A 17720-nucleotide genomic window follows, 5' to 3' on the forward strand; every position below is an offset into this window, starting at 1 on the left:
CCTCTCCTTCTTCCCTCCTGGATCTTCTTTCTGCCAAAAAGAACATGCTCCCTCCTTCTGTGACCTTGCTGTATCAACCACATATGCTCACTCTTGCATCTGTAACTTGGTCCTTATCCCAGTGGTCTCCTTCATAGTTTTCCACTTTATTTCTAGCCCTTTCTATCATCTCTTGACAACTTCCCCACACTCCACATGTATGTTATAATATTGTACCCTTGCACATTCTTCCTTCATGCTGTACCTTGGATCTGAACCATTCCCTAAGACATCAAAACCCACATAATTTTCATTGATATGGAGGATGGTCTGGTAGAAAAAGAAAAGTATGCTTTATAAAAAAAAAAAGAACTGGAAGAAAGGACCATATCAACTCTGCCACAAAGTTCTTAAGTTTTGTTATCTTAACCAAGGTGATGAAGAGCCCAAAGCTTGCAATGCTTCAGACCTTGTTTAAAAATGGCTCAGATTGGAGGAGTTAGGTAGAGTGCTAGGCTCAGAGTCAGCAGGATCTGGGTTCAAATGTGGCCTCAGACACTTCCTAACTATGTGACTCTGGGAAAGTCATTTAATCCCCATTGCCTTGCATTTGCCACTCTTCTATCTTAAAATTGATTCTTATTAATTCTAAAACATAAGATAAGAGTTGTGTTTTTTCTAATGGCTCAGATTAAAAGGTCACAAAGTCATATGAAATACCAAGTGGCTTAATGGTAAAAGTCTTCAGGATTTTTTCCCCCTTCTTTTTCTAACTATTGCCTATTAGAAGATATGGTTATATTTGGAAAATAGATATCAGGTTCTATGGTTTGGACTAGGAAACAGTTATACAGTAGAGGAAAATGGAAGAACTATGGCTACTGTCAAAGATAAAGGATGGAAGGACTTAAATATGAACCTAAGGATGAGCAACACTTGCATGAAGATCACTTTTGCCTGGAGATAAAGGCAGAGGCTGCAGTGAAGCAGGTTAAAGACTATATAATTCAGCTAAAACAAGCCAGCTAGATCAGGTTCCTTCATCCATAGGAGAAGGAGAGATGTGCAAATAGGGGCAAGTAGCTGGATTGATAAATAGGAATGATTATAGCTTCTGCTTCCCAAAGAATTATCCTAACTCCTGTATGTAGCCGCATCTGACCAATATCACTGGTACATACAAATATGTCTGGAGTTTACTTTAGATTTTTGTGTACAACTCTTTTGGTCAACCTCAGGATAAAACTACACTGTCCCTGACACCTGAAAACTGTCTACTCCTTGGATAGAGCAGAATTCCTAGAAATATTATTAATACAGATTCATTTCCTTAGGGCCCAAAGGATGGAAATCAAAGATATGTGCTTATTTCCTATATTATTTTTTTAAACCCTTACCTTTCATTATAGAATCAATACTATGTGGACTCAGAAATTCAGACTTGGAAGGAGAAGTTTGGAGCAAGGAAAGAACATGGAATATGGGTTGCAGACACTGGAAAACTGTTGTTACCAAAAGATTTATAAAACTATTTGTGTCAAGCCATTCACAGAAAAGGTCATTTTGGTATCAAGCTATAGTAGATTCTATAAAAAGACCATTGGTAGCACCAGGAATAAGTACTGTTGCAAATAAGATCTGTAGTAGTTGTTCTGTTTGCCAAAAATTAAATCAAGGTGCATTCAGAAAGAAAGGTTTAGGTGGTAGACCTTTGGCATACTGTCCATTCAAGAGTTTGCACATAGATTATATAAGCATGCAAAAAACTGGGAGATACAAATTTTGTCTTATAATTGTAGATAGATTAACAAAGTAGCCTGAAGCTTTTCCATCTAATACTAATACAGCTAGCTTTGTGGTGAAAGGTTACTTAAGGAAATTGTTCCTAAGTTTGGTGTACCAATTACCATAGATTCTGATAAGGGATCTCATTTTACACAAGATATTCTGAAAAGAGTCTGTGAGAATCTAGGAATAATACCAAAGTATCATGTTCCTTATCATCCACAAAGTTCAAGTCAAGTGGAACATATGAATTGAGAACTCAAGACTATGGTGAGGAAAATTTGTGCTAAAACTCATCTAAAATGATCAGATAGTCTTCCCTTAGCTTTGTTTTACCTATGTACCAGACCAAGAGCATTACATATATCATCTTATGAAATACACTTTGAACATGCTCCATTTCATGCAAAAAAATTGTAAGGCTCTTTATACATCTCTCCTAGGAGGAGATTATCAAATTGCTTCATGTTTAAGTTCATTACAACAACTGCTTAGAGAACTGCATGATATGGGTGTGTTGATCCAATCTGGTCCATTATAATTTTCAACCAGGTGATATGGTATATATATGAAAAAATTTTGCAAAAACATCATCAACACAAGAGAGTTGGGTAGGTCCTTATACAATTATATTAGTTTCACCATCTTCAGTAAAAGTATTAGGAAGAGATTCTTGGTATCATTTTTCACATATTTAATTAGCTCAGGGAATTGATAATGAAAATGTAGAAATTGTTGAAGAAGAAAAAGAAGAAGAATTTGTAGAAATATGAGACTCATCAGTCAAATAGAGTATGCAGTCAAACAGATCAGAAAGGAGAGGACCATTGCAGTGGAAGAGGACATTTGGATGGAAGAGGACATTATTTTTGAACAGAAGGATTTAGAAAATTGATGGACATTGTACAAAGACTGAAAATTTTATAGATATTAAGAAGATAAAGACTTTGAAGAGAATGTTCAATGAAGAGGATCAAGTGATTGATGGACTAATGATTCTAAGGAATTTGGATAATGTAACATAGCAACATAACATATGCATTTTAAAAATATTTTTAAAAAATTTATTTATTCAATTTAAAACATTATTCCTTAGTTACAAGAATCATATTCTTTCCCTCCCCACCTTTCTGCAGCCGATGCACAATTCCACTGGGTTTTACTTGTTTCCTTGATCAAAACCCATTTCCATGTTGTTGATGTTTGCACTAGGGTGATCATTTAAAGTCAACATCCCTAATCATATCCCCTTCAACCCATGTAATCGAACAGTTGTTTCTCCTCTGTGATTCCACTCCCCCAGTTTTTCCTCTGAATGTGGATAGTGTTCTTTCTTGTAAATCCCTCTGAGTTGTTCAGGATCACTGCATTGCCACTAATAGAGAAGTACATTGCATTCAATTGAACCATAGTGTATCAGTCTCTGTGTAAAATGTTCTCCTGGTTCTGCTCCTCTCACTCTGCATCAAGGTCATTCCAGTTCACATGAAATTCCTCCAGTTCATTATTCCTTTGAGCACAATAGTATTCCATCACCAATAGATAACACAAATTGTTCAGCCATTCTCCAATTGGAGAGCATCCCCTCATTTTCCATTTTTTTTTGCCACCACAAAGAGCGCTGCTATGAATATTTTTGTGCATGTTTTTTTTTTCCTTATTATCTCTTTGGGGTATAAATCCAGCAGTGCTATGGTTGGATCAAAGGGCAGACAATCTTTTAGAGCCCTATGGGCATAGTTCCAAATTGCCCTCCAGAATGGTTGTATCAATTTGCAACTCCACCAGTAATGCATTAATGTCCCAACTTTGCCACATCCCCTACAGCATTCATTACTTTCCTTTGGTGTCATGTTAGCCAATTTGCTAGGTGTGAGGTGATACCTCCAGAGTATAACCTATATTCATAAGCATTCAATGATACATAGTACAACCATGGATTTTGGAGAGGAAGAGTTCTTCAAACAAGATGAGAAGAAGGAAATTCTGAAGTTTTGAAAGGTATATTGAATGCAACAGTAACACTAACATAACACAGTAACATAGCATGAATAACAACATAACAAAAGCATATACATGAAAACATAAATATGATTAAGATACAGTCATTCACTAATTGAATGAGTGAAACAATGTGTAGCTAGTTACTAACAATGTTATAATTGGTTATAAAGTAGTAACTAATAAAGAATAGTTAGCTATTTAGTATAGAATTTAGCATAGGATTTAGTTAGTTTAGAATAGTAATAGTATAGGTAGATAGGATTAGTTTTAGGAGATTTTATTAAGATAGGGCTGTAGTTTGATAGATTGGAGTTTAGGGTTGATAAGATAAGGTAAGATACTGAATTACATTATACCATACATTGCAAGATACATAATAACATACATTACATAGTACATATGATATATAACAGGTCACATATCACACAAAATGTAAATATATGTATTATAGTGTATATATATGTGACATATGTGTAAATATGAAGTACATGTTGTTAATTTTAAAACTACTCCACCCTACTTAAACATATAGATATTGGGAAAATGATAACTCAAACCAAATGACTACACAACAATATAATTTAAGTGGTGCTCATCCAAAAAATACTCAAGGTGTTAATGCCCCTCAGGAAGGTGCCTAATTCATCTTAACTTAACAATGTGTCTATAAGTACAGAATACATGTATATACTGTATGTATGTATTATATATACATTATATGTATATGTGTAAATATTATGTAAATAGATCATGCTTGATAAGTTCTTAATATAGAATAAGATTATGTTTAAATTTCATCTGTTGTTAAATGTATTTTGCATAAGTAAGTTTGATGAATTGGTTTAATTTTTTGTAAAACTTATGCAACGTTGTGTTCATTGTGTTAAAAAAATTTTAGGGGGCAGCTGGGTAGCTCAGTGGATTGAGAGTCAGGCCTAGAGATGGGAGGTCCTAGGTTCAAATATGACCACAGACACTTCTCAGCTGTGTGACCCTGGGCAAGTCACTTGACCCCTATTGCCTAGCTCTTACCACTCTTCTGCCTTGGAGCCAATACATAGTATTGACTCTAAGATGGAAGGTAAGGGTTAAAAAAAAAATTTAGTCTAAGTTTGCTGTTTATACATTGCTATAGTAATAGAATTTTCTGTATTAGTTGATAAGAGTAGTATTTTATGATTTTAATGTTTTGCATGAAATTTGTGTTTGTATTTTGATTTTGATGATATTTGCTTATTTTGCTTTTGCCTATGTTTGATTTGTATTTTGAATTTTGCAATTGTTTATTATATAATTTCCCTTTTCCTTTCCTTGATTAAATTGTGAGAGCAAAACAGTATTAGAAGGATAAGATAGATGAGTTTAGGTTGTTTATTATTTTGGGTAAGAATTTTAGTTTAGATTTAGTTTGTTAGTGCACAAATACCAATCACTATTTTGGCTTTGTGCAAAGGGAGAACTGTTATAAGGAAATGCAAAGGCAGAAGCAGGAGATGCTGCAAGGAAGAAGCAGAAAGGTTCCAGAATTCTGGAGAGGTGAGGGAGTTGTTGCTTCTTCTAACAGTCAGCGAAGGAGGAGGTTGAGTTTTGTCTAGTCTTCTAGGGTGGACCTAGTGAACTAGATATTTTCTCCCCTGTGGCTTCCTTGTGATCCATCTACCAACTGCCTGTTCCTGTGGATCCTATTGATGCTGAGAGATATTTCCACAGAGCTGCTGAAGACACCAAAAAAACATCTTTCAGTGAGACTATCCCTTTGAGCCCTGGTCCTGCTTACCTTCCTATCCTATTACCTCCATCACCATCCAAGGGGGAATTTAGATTAGAGAGTGTAGTTTATTGTAGGAACTGGGACTTTTAGGTAGAGAGCTAACTGGCAATGCAGATACCATCTCTCTGAAGTTACCAGCTTATTTGGGGGGAGAGTTATTTATGTTCTTTAGCTTAGATATCCCAAACCCCTTTTCACCTTTCCCTTAGTAATTAGACCAAAGTTCCTGTTATATAGTGTCTGTGTTTATTAGCTCAGGGTCTGACTCTGCCTTCCCTGGGCTGATATACCCTTCCCAAACCAGATTACTGATCCTATAATACCACTCTTGAACCTACATAGTTATATTAGTGTCAAATTAGTTACTTCAAATAGTTATTTTTTCACAAAGCAGAAGAGTGGTAAGAGACAGGCAATTGGGGTTAAGTGATTTACCCAGAGTCATACAGCTAGGAAATGTCTGAGGCCAGATTTCAACCCTGGACATCCCATCTCTAGCCCTGGTTCTCTATCCATTGAGCCATCTAACTGCCACTGTTTTCCTGTGTTCTTCAAGTATGAATATGGCTATTCCATTTAAATGTTATTCAATAAACCTAACAGTTGTGAGATAAGTCTTTTCTCTGTTCTGTGAAATCTCCTAGCTAAGGAAAGACCAAGGAAGGAGATCTGGGAAAGACGTAACTGAGGGGTTCTTCAGGAAGAGTAAGTAAAGAGAAATTCCTGAAAGAGTCATGGGAATGGGAAGAGAGAATTAGCTTAAGAAACATAACATCCTCCATTCATATGCCCAAACTGCTTCAGGCTTTAATAAACAAGTCCATTTCCTATAACTTTTATCTTAATAATTCCAGGTTTACTTTAAATTGTTTCTTGACTTCTGAAGGTGATGATATTGGGGACTCAGAAAGCAATCTGTCTCATAACCAACATTTCAAAGTCTAACTATCCTTGCTATTTTATGGGCAGAAATAGTTAGCAGTCAGTGGGTGGCTCCCTGTTACATCCCATAAACAACCATCAGGCAATTGGCACATCTCCCAATTATCCCCCATATGATCCATATGTGGCCGCCTCCATAACCCACATCATAGAGTTAACAAACATTATAATCAATCACTTCTGTATAGGATCAGTCACAGAATGTTTTGGACCTGCTGGTACTGAAGAATTCATTTTATTGTTCTGAGGAACATAGGATGCTATGTCTTCTACCAAAATCTCAGAATGCCCTTGTGTAGAAAAGCTGCCAATTTGATCAGATTGTTTGGCTGATTTACTTTTTTTTTAATCCATTCTTCTAATCACCAACTTTTTAATCCTTTCTTGATTCCCCTTCATGATCTTGGAATATTTTTCTTTCTGGCTTCTTTTTCCTGAGCTATTTCCTCTATTTTCTCTAGCAAGCCTTATTCTTCTTTAGTAAGTCAGATAATACTTCCACTTTTTCCCTCCTTAAAGAGAAACCTAGATAGTGAAGTGCCTAGAGTATAGCTCTTGGAATCAGCTAGAACCAAGTCCAAATTTGGCCTCTGACATTTAGCACCTTTTTGACCTTGGATGAGTTACTTAACCTCTCTCTGCCTCAGTTTCCTCATCTTTCAAATAGTAATAATAACAGCATCTATTTACCATGGTTGTTGTAAGACTCAAATGAGATCATTTTTGTTAAGTGCTCCATAAACTTTAAAGAATTATATAAATGATAGCTATTATTAGCAACCTTTATCCCAGAGGTAGACTGGTATTTATTTAAAACACACATAAGTAAAGAGGTACAAAACTATACTCAAACAATAGACTCCTTGAAAACCAGAATGAATGAGAGAGAATTTAATGATTTGATGAGATTAGAAGAAGTATTAAAACAACGTCAAAAGAATCAACAGAGGAAAAAATATCTTCTCTATAAAACAACTGGCCAAGAAAACAGATAATTTAAGAATGGATGGCAGGACAGCTAGGTGGTTCTGTGCAAAGAAAAATAGCTTTGGAGACAGGAGGTCCCAGATCTGATGTCAGACACTTCCTACTTGTGTGGCTCTGGGCAAGTCACTTAACCAACATTGCCTACTCCCTAACCTTCTTTTATCTTGGAACCAATACATAGTATTGATTCCAAAATGAAAGGTAAGAGTTAAAAAAAAAAAAGAATGAATGGGCTACCTGAAAGTCATGGCAATGATCATTCATAATCAGTAACTGACTTAGTCAAGAAGATAAATGCAGCAGGTAACCAATAGTAAACTAGAATAATCCTTTTATATCCATACCTTTTACTCTCAAGGGTTTACTACCTTCCCTTGTGTCTGGCCCTACCAACTACCATTACAAATGACCTATTTTCCAGACTTCTAGAAAACCTTTTTTCCCTACACTTTCCTAATCCTGCCTGCTATGCTTCTAGATGTTAGTAATTAACATTGATTCATAAACATTAGATAAGGAGCCCAGGTCACATCAAACACCTACAGGCACCCATTCCACACACCCTTAAGTAATATTCTTAAAGTAAGGCTTTGAATTTCCTTTTCCCAGCTCTTTTGTCCTTTTTTTACTGGAGATGATTTGGTCTGGAGGATTAAGAATTTATTCTCAGAAAGGAAACTTGGCTCGAAGGCCATCTTGGCATCTGAGGGAGAAGCTGGTAGGGGCTCTAATTCTCTTCATCTCTGCTCCACAAAAATGCAAACACAAAGCTCCCAGATTATTGTATGCCTACACTAGGCTTCTGAATCTGGGTCAGAGAAGAAGCATAGAAATATAGAAAGATTACTAGATAAAGATGCAGCAGACCTAAGTTAAATAACTAGTTGACTAAGGAGAGTTTTTTCTTTCTTTTTTTTTTTTTAAATCCTTACCTTCTGTCCTAGAATCAATACTGTGAACTGGTTCTGAGACAGAAGAGCAAGAGAAGTGACTTAGCTGGAAAATGTCTGAGGCCATATTTGAACCCAGGATCATTCATTTCTAGGCTTGGCTCTCAATTCATTGACCCATCTAGTTGTCCCCTGAAATGTGCTATTTATGAGGATGAGTTGAAGGAATGAGGGATAGCAGTTAATAAACATTTGAAGGAATTTCACATGGAAGATGTATTGGACTGGATCTGCTTAGCCCCAAAGGGCAGAGGTAGGAACAATTAGTTGAAGATGCAAAGAAGCAAATTTGGATTTGATGCAACACAAAACAACTTCACAGGTTAAGAAATGTTTCCTTTTTGTTTTGGCTACCCTAACTTTCTATCTTAGAATCAATACTAGATATCAGTTCCAAAGCAAAAGAGTAATAAAGGATAGGCAATTGGGGTCAAGTGACTTGCACAGAGTCCCACGGCTAGGAAGTATCTGAGGATCTCACTGGACCTTCATCACAATACTGGAAGGTAGGTAGGTGGTGTTATTATCTTAATATTACAGTGGAGGAAACTAAGGTGAATAATAGTAAAGGGACTTGCCCAGGGTCATACAGCTACAAAGTGTGAAGCCAGATTTGAAGCCAGGACCTCCCATCTTCCAGGCCTGGTTCTCAATCCATTGACCCACCTGGCTTCCCCTTAAAGAGCATTTTAATAAATTTTAATAAATTTAAACCTGCTACAGTGAAGCTGTGATAAGTGAACCTCATTATAGTGAGGGGAGACTGTATTAATTCCAAGATGGAAGGTAAGGTTTTAAAAAACAAACTATAGTTTAAAGCTAATTTAGTCTGGTTTCCACCTGCAAGGACAGTGGATTACTGTTGAAATTAATCATATGGTTCAGTACCTTTCCCCCTCCCACCCAGTATTTTCACTGACATACCTAAAAATCTGAGGCAAAAGTAGACTTTTTCCCCCCTTTTGGCTTGAATAGTTCAGAGAATTGCCTTAATTTTGTACTTCATTCCATTAGTATAAACAAAGTCCAGATAAAACAGAAACAAGATTGGATTTAATAAAAAAGTGCCTACAGATATGATTTTAAGAGCCTAGAGGGGGCAGCTGGTTAGCTCAGTGGATTGAGAACCAGGCCTAGAGATGGGAGATCCTAGGTTCAAAACTGGCCTCAGACACTTCCCAGCTGTGTGACCCTGGGCAAGTCACTTGACCCCCATTGCCTAGTCCTTACCACTCTTCTGCCTTGGAGCCAATACACAGTATTGATTCCCAGATGGAAGGTGAGGGTTTAAAGAAAGAAAGAGCCTAGAAAGTTCCAGTTTCCCTTTTTGCCCCATGAAATGCATCACCAAATCTTCTTTACACTAAAGAGTGACAATTAAAGGTTTAAAAACTTATCGAGAGCTTAATCACTTTACATATGCCATTTATGAAAAATGTAAGCATCTTTTGGAAAGTCTGTACTTCAATCTATTATTAGTCAATTATACTAATTTGATTAAAGAACCTGATATGGAGGGAATGGAAGGAAACCAAAGTGTCCAAGAATTACTGGGGGAAACACCAAGGGAGCAAGGGTCCCTATATGGAACCCACAAAGGGAGGAGACAGATACTTGAAACACCAGGGTCAAATCATCCCCATTTAAACTCATTATTCTTGCTAATTGGCTGGTCTCTGGGCTGTAGAAAGTCCCTAGGATTCAATGAATTGGATTACAAGTTGATCTATCTACCCATCCCTCCCCTCATCACCTGTATCTCTTTTCAAATGAAGCCAAAACCAAAGTGTTGGCACAGGGTATAAAAGATGAGGAAAGCCATGAGCTTGAAGAGAAGCAGTATTGGGATTCATTTTGTTCAGTCATCACTTTCTCATATTTGGATTGGATTGTTACTTGTTTCTCTCATGCCTTACAGAAAGGTAGGATTTTTGTGTGAACCTTCAAAACGGGACACCTTTTAAATTTATAAGTCGTCAGAGAAAACGCCCTGGTTCTCCCTATACATCTATCCTTGAATGAATCATGTCAGTAAACTTGAGATTGATAAAAGGCAGTATAATATAATGATTTCTTAATCTGGCTTTATATGCTCATGCTGTCATGCACATAATTTTTGTTCAGTTATAGAAAAGTCAACAAGCACTACCTAGCAACAGTTCTAAAGTCTTCTTCTAGAAACAAACAAAAAAAATGTACACCACAATGGGTACATTTACTGGAAAAGTTATTTTTGTCCCACTTATATTGAGATATAAATATAAATTGAGGAAAAAGATGAATAGATAATATCCCTTACTTACTGAGAATTATAGATGCATGTGCCTTCTTGTACTCCTTAATACAAAACTGCTCTAGGATGATAACTTCACTGGTCTCAGACTCCTACAAAGAACAAAAGAACAATCTGTTAGAATTAAATATTAACTGGGATGCTGTTGTTAAGTCATATTTCAATTATTTGTGACTCTTCTTGGCTCCATTTGGCCTTTTCTTGGCAGAAAGACTGGAGTGACTTACAATTTCTTTCTCCAGCTCATTTGAAAAATGAGGGAATTGAGGCAAACAGAGTTAAGTGACTTTTCCAGGATCACAGAACTAGTAAATATCTTAGGTAAGATTGGAACCCAGGAAGAGAAATCTTCCTGATTCCAAATCCAGTGCTCTATCCATTGTGCCACTTAGCCACCCACTATCTGGAATGTTTTCCTCTAAAATGTTCATAGCTAAAATCATTAGTAGATTGATATTGCACATCTTTAGAAAAAAGAAATAAAAATATGAATTTCATTTTGTTTTACTCTGATCTTGGTATATGGCACATAATAGATGCTTAATAAAAATGCTTGCTGATTTATTAGCATGACAATCTCAAGTAGAATGGGATTCAGGAAGTATATAATTATGATAGTTTCATTTATCATTTTATTTTATATTTATTATAATAATTTCCTATTGTTCATAGTTTTCTTATCTAATTCTATAGAAAATTTACTATTAGCCAGGTGGCACACATTTATAATCCAAGTTAGAGAGGAGGCTGATTCTGGCAGATATCTTAAGTTTGAGAGTTCTGAGCTATATAGTATGTTATATCTATTAGGTATCCATACCAAGTTCAACATCAATATAGTGTTAGCCCCCAAGAGCTGGGGGCCAATACATTACCTAAGGAGAAGAGAATGGAAGGGAAAGGAATTTACTATTAAAGCTATCCCACAATAAAAATGCTACTTCTCTGTTTCTTTATAAGAAAAGATTGTCCTCAAATATTAACTACATTGCTATATAAACTAATAAGAAATTTAAATTTTTCTTTTGTAAAGGAAATATTAGATTCAAGAATTAAAAGAATTGGGTTATATCTAATGTTAGGGAGGCATACCTTGAAATGGATAGATCACTAGATCTGGAGTTAGAGGAATGGATATTAAATCTGTAGGTTTTTCTAATTACTGCGCGACCTCAGGAAGCCTCTTAAGTCAGTTCCCTCTTCTGTAAAATGTTAGAGAATGAACTAAATGACCTCCTAAATCCCTTCTAGCACTAAATCTGTGACCATAATGCATTTGTCCCACAATTTGAATAATTCCATCTACAGAAGCACACCCTGTTTAATATAATTGTTTTGGCAAAACAAGATATTTAGGTGAAATGATGGTACAGCATTCAGGTAACTCCCCAGGAGCAAGGCTATAAATGGTCAGCTGGCTGCCCAATGTCACAGCAACATCTTGCTTTACTATGGGTAAAGGATGCTGGTTTTCGTTTTTTTCTATTAGCATGTTATTGTGAAAAGACATTGGTAGAAGCTATATTATACTAGCTGTATTTTATTTTCATCTCATTTTCCTCTTTTGCTTTATCTTCAGTGAGAATTTATTTTTCACATAATATATTAATTCCTATATTAGGGAGAATTATTATGTATTGCTGTGTCTGGGATCTGGGTGAGAGATAGCATCTACTCTGCTGCTTTTTGCATTTTTCTTTGTCTTTGGGAAAACCAAAGAATGATTTCCTTTTTAACAGAATTTGGCTAAAAAATAAAGGAGACAAGAGTTCTTTTCCTGGGGAGGTGACCTGTCTACCTGTGGGGAGGGTTTGGGGTGAATCTATTGATTGACCACCTCTGAATTAGCTATCACCATTTAAAGATATCTTGGAATGTTCAAGGAGGAGGTGAATAATGAACTCCTAAAGATCTATTTATTAGATGCCTAACCCACTTAGAGTTATGTCCAGTCATGAGAGATAATCATGGAGACCTATATCACTTTATCAGTTACAATGCTGGCTTAACCAATAAACCTGATCAAATCAATAAACTTTTATTCTTATACAAAAATCAGTCTCTCAATATAATTTTAATCATAATAGTTAATTCTTATAAATTAATTTGAATTATCTTGGAAATAATTTGAATGTAAATTACATTTATCAGCATATATACACATAAATAAATGTAAACATATGTTACATGTATGTATGCATATGTACACATATGTGTATGGGGTGCTCAGGGAGGGTAGTATCTCTGGTATGGAGGGCTTGTCGTGCCCTCCTAGGGCAGCTCTCCAGCCTCTGACCCCCACCTGACACCCAGCTCTCACTTGTGGCTCCCAGTAGCTGCTAGCATGTGGCAGTGGCCACACCCCGGGCAACGGCTTCGACAGGCCGGCTAAACCTTGTGAGGGTAGCCATCAGGTCGTCGACCGCTGGTGAACCAGGGCTTTGCTCACCCAGCATGTGAAGACTGCTTTGGTGGAACAGGCGGAAGAAACCAACAATAAGTTTCAACTGCTGAGAGGGCGACGCAGCAAAGCACTGTGGAGTGCTTAGGGTGCGTTGGAGCACAAAAGACAACATGGCCATCCAATGCAGCTGAGGAAGTCTCCAGGTGTAACGACTTTTCGTGCCAATGGACCCAGGCTTCCAATGCCGAGAGAGTGGGACTGTCTCTGTGCATCGACTTTTCCACTTAAATCTTCATGAACAAGGGTCTTTGTGCACAAAAATGCACAAAAACAATCGTCATCCTTGGTTACTGAGAGACTACTACTACTACTACTACTACTACTACTACTACTACTACTACTACTACTACTACTACATATGTGTATATAGCACAAGCACAAAATCACACAGTCAGACCTATGATTTTATTTTTTAGGGGAACTCCCAGTAAGAAAACTCTCTTTAGCAATGCAAACTGGCAATTTCCTAGGACACTGAAAGGTTAAGTGACTTGTCCCAAGTTACAAAGTATTTGTCACAGGTAGGACTTGAACCAAGGTTTGTATGATTCCAACTCTCAGTCTCTCTCTCATAGATACAGATCTCTATATATGTAATACCTGTGGTATACATACTCTGTACTTTAAGACTAAGTCATAGTCAATGCATGAATCAGATCCTTCTAGCAGTTAACATGAATCATACATTGAGGTTTAAAGCAGGCGATGTACCAAGTACTTCATATATGGGCAAGTTACTGCTTTCTGAAGTGGAGATGAGACAAAGATTTCATTCAGCTGGGCTTTGCCATGAAGTCGTTGCCAAAATTATATGAATGAATTCCTTTCAGCAATTAACCCTAATCACTTATTGAAGTTTAAACTAGGCAAGATTTCTTAAAAAGCCTTAATATGAGAAACTCACTCACTGAGTTTCTGAGATGGGGATGGAACAAAGGACTTTTCATCAGGACTTTGCCATAAAGTCCATGCTCAGGTTGAGAGGCTTTTCCTGTTACCCAGTTCTCTTTGCCTTAAGGTTCCTGCCCTTTCTCAGGAAGTACCATTTAGAAGAAACCCCTTTAGTGGAGGGGTACCTCAAACATCAGCATGCCTGGGAGTCAGCATACATGCCAGGCCCTTTCTCGACAATTATAAGTGAATTTAGATCCTACAATTTAACAAAGATGTTTATTTTTCATAAATAGAAAATCTAGTCATGAATTTTCTAGCAAGAGTGATCCAAGAATCTTAAAAAAATTAAGAGTTGTTGAAACGTGATTCTGATTCAAAACAATATATGTCGTGGTCGTCATCCTGCATATGTTCCTTAGCACTTTAGCTGCCCTACTTGATGTCTGTTAAGGGGGGAGGTTGGCAGGAGGGGAGAGAGGGGGTTGGGGAGTGGAGAGACAGACAAACAGACAAACACACACACACACACACACAGAGCTTGGATTTCTGAATAAATCTGGAATGGAAACTGAGCTTTTCCCTTGACTGACTGTCATGTTTCTGCTTCTCATATCTCCAGGTAGGAGACTGGAGACTTATGATCTGATTCTTCTTGAACTGCAGTCACTTTCTTTAACATTTCAAAACTGTGGTCAGTGTTTCATTGGTTGGTTCCAAGCATCAGGGAGCTGAATTAACTATCTCCTGTGGGCTTCAGCAGGTCATTCTTGTTCCATATTTATTGCTGTTATTGTTATTGAAGGTTTCAATTAGTTGTTTTTAGCATTCCCTAGCAGAGTCCATAAGCCCTTCTGTGTCTTTCTTGATGCTTTTTACTGTATCAAAATGATCTTTTTGACCTTTGTATTTTAGTTGGACTGTTAGAAGGAAAAGGAAAGGAGATGAGAGAAATATAGCCTAATGGCTAACCATATACTCAAAGAGGAAAGCTTGCCTATTTTTTCCCCCATATCAGCTTCTCCAGTACCTCACTGAAACTCCTAAAAAGATTTGCCATTCTGGAAATAGAGATATTCTCTGGTAGCCTATGCTCCCTTCCTCAGGGAAACAGGCAGAATGGTACAGTAGAAAGAACAATGAACCTGGAATCAGAAGGCTTGGGTTTAAATATTTGCCCTACATCTGTCCCAAATGATTTGGTTTTTCCAATAAAATGAGATTGTTGAACTAATGACATCTAAAGTCCCTTCCTGTCTTAAATCTGTGATCCTAACCACCAAGAATACTAGAACTCAGATCCACAGGCCACCAATTTCCTTAAATATACAGTAAATATCAGAAATTCCCCCCCAATGATCAGGAAGAAGTCATCAATGCTCTACAGTTCATATCATCTCTTCCAAATGCAGTGCTTTGAGCCCTCAACCATATGAGCTGGCTAAGTGCTTGACTAGAGTCAAAGATTTTTTCAGAGGCAAATATTGGTTCTACCTGCAGATAACCTGTTCACACACAAGGGGAAGTCAAGGGATTAACTTGCTGTCTAGGTAGGAACACAAGCTGGCTTAGCCTTTGCTCCCTTCCTAGCTATAATCTAAAGCAAACAGTTCTCACTTTAACCAGAAACAAGGAGAATAAGCAGTCTAGGCCCTGTTGGCCATGAATCATTTGTCATTCAGGTTCCCTGAAGATACTAGAAATTCCACTAGCTCCACCTAATGAACCTGTAAGCTATTATTATTGTCATTTACTTGTTTTCAGTTATGTCTGACTTTGTGTGACTCCATTTGGGGTTTTCTTGACAGAGATACTAGAAGGGATTGCCATCTCTTTCTCCAGCTCATTTTATGGATGAGGAAACTGAGGCAAACAGGGTTAAGTGAGTTACCTAGGGTCACATAGCTAGTGAGTGTTTGAGGCCAGATCTGAACTCTGGAATATGAATCTTCCTGACTCCAGGCCAATCACCTTATCCACTGTGCCACCTAGTTGCCCACTATCCCTGCATTGTTAACCTGCCAGAACACAATGAACCCATATTCCATTTCCTTGCCTTCTTGGCGGAATGCCTTTATTGGATTATGATTTAACATTCTATGTTCATGTGACAGAGGGTCAAGACAACATAATATTACAGATGGTCAATATAATAACCATTTATTTGAACAATCTATTTGTTCCTTTGAAAAACAGTAGCAGCTGAGACAACTATTCACTGTATTACATAATATTTCTTATATTAACAATCCATTTTAGTTCAAAAATATTTATAAACAATATATTATTCAAAGGTGCTAAGATACAAAGACAAAAATGAAACAATTCCTGCCCTTAATGAATTTACACTCTACAGGGGTGAAGAGGGAATAATATACAAATACATATATGTATGTATATAAAAAGATTGAGGAAAAGAAAGAGGAGAGGAGAGGGAAAGAAAGAGAATATGAGCATAAACAACAGGGGGAATAAAAAAAAATTGGAAGGTGGCACTTGAGTTAAATTTTGAAGGAAGTTCTAAAATATTGGTCACATAAGGAAATGAAGGCAATACTCCATATACTCTCCATATAAGGCAGTACTTGTTCATAGGCATGAAGGCAGGAAAATATATGAGAAACCATTCAAAATCAGTAACCATAAGCATAGATGGTAATAAATATCAAGCACTTTAAAAGGTACATTTTTTCAAAGCAAGAAAAATCTGTTAAAAACAGATAGCAAAGAAAAGGAAAATCTAACGTTATATGGCACACAGAAGCCTGTCTCCTGACTCTGGGCATCTTCCCATGGCTAAAACTCTCTCCTTTTCATCTGTGCCTCTTAGCTTCTCTGGCTTCCTTCTGATCTTAGCTTATGCCTCGCCTTCTATAAAAGACCTTCTTGATCTTCTTTAATCTTCAGGCCTTCCTATCTCCAAGCTATCCTGTATGTATCTCATTTCTACATAGTTGCCCTATGTTATCTTCTCAATTAAATTATTCACTCCTTCAGAGTCAGGGCTATTTTTTGTACTTTTTGGCTTCCTTTGCATTCTTCACTGCCTGTGCTTAACACAGTCCCAAGCACATAAATGGCACTTAATAAATGCTTGTTAACTGACTAGATTTGACTTGGTAGGCTAAAGGTAAAGTAACAATAGAATCTTCTAGTATAGTTTTGAAGGATAGTTTTTCAAGACACTCTAACACTAATAAAAGAAGGTAATTTAATTATATAAAAGGAGAAATTCAGAAAGAGAATCAATGGAAATCCTAGCTGGTGGTTTGGCAAAGGGAAAATTTAGGAATGAAAAGGAGAAGACAAGTAAAAGAATTCTCAGTATCATCTTTAGTAATATTCAATCTTCCAGACCATTCCATGAAATGGGTAGGTTGGATTGTTTAATCAAACAATTCAATCAAATAATGGCCATTACTTAAAATGTAATACAATAAAATGAAAAAAAAGAAAAAAGGTAAAGATAAATTACTGGAACAGAATGTGATCCACCCGGGAGTCTTGAAGGAATTCAAGGATGAAATTAGAGAACTGTTGGCCTAAATCTCTAACCTGATTTTAAAGATGACCACCATGCCAGACACCTGGCAAATTGCAAAGTGACCTCTAGACAGAAAAGATGCTCCAAAAAGAATCAAAGCCAATATAAAT

At 36.8% G+C, this 17720-nt stretch overlaps 1 protein-coding gene across 6 annotated transcripts in view; it reads right to left on the bottom strand.

Moving 5' to 3' along the window:
- Positions 1–17720, bottom strand: part of INPP4B (inositol polyphosphate-4-phosphatase type II B) — a 1027382-nt gene that overhangs the window by 536322 nt on the left and 473340 nt on the right. For all 6 annotated transcript variants that reach the window (XM_007496289.3, XM_007496287.3, XM_056802732.1 and 3 more), the window contains exon 4: positions 10722–10803. The gene's annotated coding sequence lies outside the window, so the exon portion shown is untranslated. The remainder of the gene's footprint in view (positions 1–10721; positions 10804–17720) is intronic.

The sequence above is a fragment of the Monodelphis domestica genome, chromosome 6, assembly GCF_027887165.1.
Source record: "Monodelphis domestica isolate mMonDom1 chromosome 6, mMonDom1.pri, whole genome shotgun sequence".
In the NCBI taxonomy this organism is placed as follows: Eukaryota; Metazoa; Chordata; class Mammalia; order Didelphimorphia; family Didelphidae; genus Monodelphis; species Monodelphis domestica.